Below are 5,512 nucleotides of genomic sequence, written 5' to 3' on the forward strand. Positions count from 1 at the left end.
GCCAGCTGTCCATTATCCGGGCTGCTCAGCTCACTTAACCAGTTATTAAGGCAGCCATTTGTCCTAAGAAGCTGGGTCACATGACCAAGATGCCTATTGCATGGTAGCCAGAGCCACCATGCCAGCTCACCAGCCTCCTTCTTGCTCTGGTAGACAGGCGCAGGGCCAGCCTCAGCCTAGGTGGTGCCAATACACTCCCACGAAGTTCAGTGTGGGAACCAGAGAAGGGGGTAGTCACCCCCACTCCCTCCAGCCCTCCCCAGCTCCATCTCTCCAGGGTGGAAACCTTGGGTTTCTATGGGTGACCCCTCAATTAGCAACTGCTCCATCCCTTTGATTCATGGCGTGGGGCCCCAGTGTGTGTTGACTAGTAAACTCTATTGTCATTTGTATCTAAGGGAATTGAAAATTGTTCGTCATTTGGTTTGGGTGATTGAAGAAAGAAAATAGAGATGGGAAGACGGATTGGAGGGAGCCAAAAAGTCATGAAGGTCCTTAGGCAGGTGTGGGGATGAGTTTTGAGACAGGCTCTTTAGAGAGGCTTAGGAGCCAGGCTTGGTGAAAGACTTCCCTGTGTCCACCTTGCACCTCTGTGACTAGAACGAATCCTCCATAAATGAGCTGCCCTGCTTAGGACTCTTAAAACACCTGGCTCAAGGAAAATCCAAAGCATAAGTTTTCAGGAACTCAAATGTATGTTTTTTTTTATTTTATTTTTATCGTGTGCATTGGTGTTTTGTTTGATGTATGTCTGTGAGGGTGTAGGATCCCCCTGGAAACGGAAGTTACAGACAGGTGCGAGCTGCCGTGCCAGTGCTAGGTCTTCTGAGAAGCCAACGTTCTTAACCGCGGAGCCAGCTCTCCAGCCCATCGGGATTTTTATTTATTTATTTATTTATTTATTTATTTATTTATTTTATATTCATTGGTGTTTTTGCCTTCATATACGTCTGTGTGAGAGTGTTGGATCCCGTGGAACTGGAGTCACAGACAGTTGTGAGCTGCCATGTGGGTGCTGGGAATAGAACCCTGGTCCTCTGGAAGAGCAGTCAGAGCTCTTAACTGCTGTGCCATTTCTCCAGCCCGGGATTTTTTTTTAATCATTTTTTTGTCCTGTTTCTGAGACGGGCTCTCGCTCCATAGCTCTGGCTTACCTTGAGTTTGAGGTTTTTCTGCCCCAATCAAGTGCTGATGGTTTTGCCACCATCCTCCGCACACAAATCTGTTTAAGATTTTCTGAGAATTACTTGAACATTGATTTTTGCTTCGCTGCTTGCATTCTTCCCAGTTCCCACCAGAGGGCACTCGTCTATTCTGGAAGAGCAGCTGTTGGCTCCTCTGGCTGTAAAACTCAAGTGTTTTTGCAGACCCAGTTAGACAAGTAGGGGAAGCGTTGTTACAGATCAGCTGGATGGGAGGGGCCTGTATGAACAGCTGCAGCAATCGCTGGGAAAAGACAAATTACGTTCCGAGGAGCTCACTCCTCTCTCTCTCTGCTTCTAACTTTGTGTAGATTCACTCTCCCAGAGCAAAGAACCAATTAAGAGCGCGTCGAAACATAAACGTTTCCCTTCTCTAAATACACTGTCGCATCGTAGGGATAAACAACAGAGATGAGCATTCCTAAAGAAGTTCACCATGTGTCAATAATCAGGGACCAGAGGAATCAGCTCAGTTACGTACATAGGCGTGTAGCAAATGTTTGTGTGCCGACCGCGAGACCCCGCCCCTCGGGTCCTGCTGCTTCCTGTTTACAGATGTTAGTACTGCAACTCGCATCCGCCTATTTTTAAACTGGATACTACTTGATTGGGATAAAGTACTAAGCAGTGACCGTGGGAACCAGTCTGATTTATGGGCTCACAGATATTTGCAAGAACGAATTTATTGGAAGCAAATCAGTCATTAGAGCGGGTTAGAAATGATGACACTTTCCAATGGGATGCTTCAAATTTACTAATATGTACAGTCCAGAGTAGTCAAGTAACTTCTGTTAGCAAAGAGTAGGTCCAAGAGGCAGACCTGTTGGGTCAAAGAAAGTATTAGGGACCGATGAAGGCAGGAGGCGGCTGTTCTAGAACAGAGAGTAAAGGGATATAACAGTTAATGTAACAACTGAATCTTGGCTGAATCCGGATTGGGCAAACTAGAATATTCTAAGCCTATTTGGGATCAATAATAAAATACCTCTTGCGAGGGAGACTTCGGGCTGGGATATAGGTCAGTAGGTAAAGTGCCGGCTGAGCGAGCATGAGGACCAGAGTTCAATCCCCAGCACACACAAAAATGAAGGGCACTGGTGTGGTGCATGCCTGCAGTTCCATCTCTGGTAAAGTGGAGGCAGGAGGATGCCTGTAAGCTCCAGGTGCGGGTGGGGGCCTTGTCTCATAAACAAAGTCGACAGCTCCTGAGGAAGGATACCTGAGGTTGATGCACACGTGTGTACATGCATGCACACCCACGCACACACACACACAAGAATAGACCTTTCTCTCTCACAGTTTGGAAGCCGAGACGTTTAAGGTGGATAGGCCAGGAGGTCCCATGAGTGCTGGGCCTGCTTGATCATCCCTAGCCAGCTGCCTTGTCTTTGTGTCTTTCCATAGTAAAGTTGATTCGGTGGAGAGCATTTCAAGCCAACAAAGCATCCACGCTGTGACTCAGTTGTTCAATCTGCTTAGCCCAATTTACAGAGAGAGAGAGAGAGAGAGAGAGAGAGAGAGAGAGAGAGAGAGAGAGAGAGAGAGAGAGAGAGAGAGAAAGCGAGAAAGGAGATGGAGAGGGAGAGGGAGAAAGAGGGGGGCTTTAACATGGCTGCCCAGAACAGTGCTTCTCACCCTCTTTATGCTGTGACCCTTTAATACAGTTCCTCATGTGACCCCCAACCATAAAACTATTTCGTTATTCTTTCACAACTGTAATTTTGCTACTGTTACGACTCACAGTGCAAATATATGATATGCAGGATATCTGATTATGCGACTCCCATGAAAGGGTCATCAACCCCCTAGTAGGGGGTTGTGTGGCCCACAGGTTGAGAACTGCTGGCCTAGAGACATGTTTGCCCTGTCCAGCTGCTCAGGTTCTCAGAGACTGTTGTAATCTCGTCCCAAGGGAGCCATGTAACACCTCGAGCTGGCAGATTCTGGGCAGTGGCCACATGGTGCTCTTTTACAGGCATACAGGATGCAAGCATTTCCGAGTCCTAGAAGCTTGCTGCTGAGGCGAAGCAGGTTCAGCGTGAATGCGTGGAGCTCCTGAGTGGGCCGTGCCTCAAACTGAAGTCTAGATTGCCTGGAGCCCCCAGTCACTGGAGACGCGGGAATGTGGGTCACCTGCCGAAGGTGATTTGGGGCATTTCCTGGACAACTCAAGAGAGAGTCGTGTGTGTGTGTGTGTGTGTGTGTGTGTGTGTGTGTGTGTGTGTGTGCTGCAGGGCCAGGGCTCCCAAGGACATTCCAGCCCAGATCATTCCACCACGCGGCTCAGATGCCAGACGTGGAGTTGTAGGGTGTGATGTCTGCCCTGCTCGGCTTTTGTTTTTGTTGGTTTGAGTTCTGCCCTCTGTTTCCTGGTTCTGCTCTTTTTCTGAGTGGGCCAGCAGTGTTTACCCTGCACTGTTATATATCAGAAGTATGTGACTTGTTCTGTTTTTTAATTTTTAATTTCTAAATTTAATTTCATTTGTTTTTTAATTTGCTTTTTAATTTTTTTGAAACAGGGCTCACAGTTAAAAAAGTAACTTTAAAGGGGCTAGAGAGATGGCTCAGAGGTTAAGAGCATTGCCTGCTCTTCCAAAGGTCCTGAGTTCAATTCCCAGCAACCACATGGTGGCTCACAATGATATGTAATGGGGTCTGGTGCCCGCTTCTGGCCTGCAGGCATACACACAGACAGAATAATAATAAATAAATATATAAAAAAAAGTAACCTTAAGTCTCAGGAGCCACTGGCATTTTGAACACTAACACTAACTGCAGTTGGTCTGAAAGCATTTTGTGTTATGAACTGTCGTGGCCCTAAGTGGACCAGATGTGGACTGTTATGTTTAGACACAGAAGTGTGGCTCATGTGTCTGAACATTGGGCCTTCAGCTCGCAGAATCTGTAGAAGATGCGGTCTAGAGGAGGAAGTGGGCCACTGGGAGACAGGCACTGAAGGTAATAGCCTGGCTCAGCTTCAGGCCACACTGCTTCCTGACCCACCAAGATGTGAGCCAGCAACCTTTGCCTCTGCCTGTGTGCCATGTTTTCCATACCATGATGGACTACAACCCCCTCAAACTGTGAGCCCAGTTCAAGCCCTCTACCCTCAAGCTCTGTCTTTGGGGTAATAAAAAAAGCAATGAATATAAGCACTAAGCTCATGACCTGCTCACCTTCCTCAGTCCTATCCCTGTAGTGTTATATCGGTGATTAAAATTTCAGCTTAGCAATTTTGATAAGGAATACAACTACTCACCGCATACCAATCCCTACAAGAACTACTTCCTTGGTGTATGAAAATTAAAATCGGTCTGCTATGTTGTGGACTATTATTTTCAGATGTGTTACGTCTGTTTATGCTGTGGAATATTTGTTTAACGATGCAAAGATGTGCTGCGTCTTTTATGTTGCATTTGTTTAACTCTGTAAAGCTGTGATACTTTACCAGCCTAAAACATCTGACTGGTCTAAGAAAGAGCTGAATGGTTAATAGCAAGGCAGAAGAATTGATAGGCAGGGCTGGCAGACAGGAGAATAAATAGGAGAAATCTGGGAAGAGAAGATGAAGAAGCCAGAAAAGGAGGGGCCAGCCACCCAGCTCCACAGCAAGCCACGTAGTAAGAAGTAAAGAAAGGTAGACAGAAACAGAGAAAGGTAAAAGCCCAGAGACAAAAGGTGCATGGGATAATTTAAGTTAAGGAAAGCTGGCTAGAAACAAGCCAAGCCAAGACTGGGCATTTAAAATAATAAGACTCCATGTGATTTATTTGGGAACCGGGTGGCGGGTCCCCAAAGAGCAAAGAGAAGAACAACAGCCCTGCCATTCAACAGTCTTAGGTGCATGGAGCGGACATTTTCAGGTTTGGCTGTGGGGGTGCCCTTGTTTCCGGGGATCCACACTGGAAGAGTGGAGCTGAGGCACGTGATGACTGTAGTGTGTTTATAAATAAACCAAGAGGGAGTCATATTTTTGGTTGGACTCAAAATTTCCCTGCTAAAATGTTGGAATAAGAAAAGATGGTTGCCTCTTCCAGGACAGGCATCAAAGCTACAGAAAAATCTTATCTCAAAAAACAAACGAGAGAGAGAGAGAGAGAGAGAGAGAGAGAGAGAGAGAGAGAGAGAGAGATGGCTGTCTCATTCCAATTAGTTGGTGACTTTCAAAATCAGGTGATGACCCTAATAATGAAATAGAAGCATCTGAACTATGCAGGGACTAGTCCTGTGCATGCAGGCTATTTCCTCTGTCCTTCTTACTCTGGGGCTGGCTGTGTGGCTGTGTGGCTGTGTGACTGTGTGGCTGTGTG

This window comes from Microtus ochrogaster, unplaced genomic scaffold (assembly GCF_000317375.1).
Source record: "Microtus ochrogaster isolate Prairie Vole_2 unplaced genomic scaffold, MicOch1.0 UNK54, whole genome shotgun sequence".
NCBI lineage: Eukaryota > Metazoa > Chordata > Mammalia > Rodentia > Cricetidae > Microtus > Microtus ochrogaster.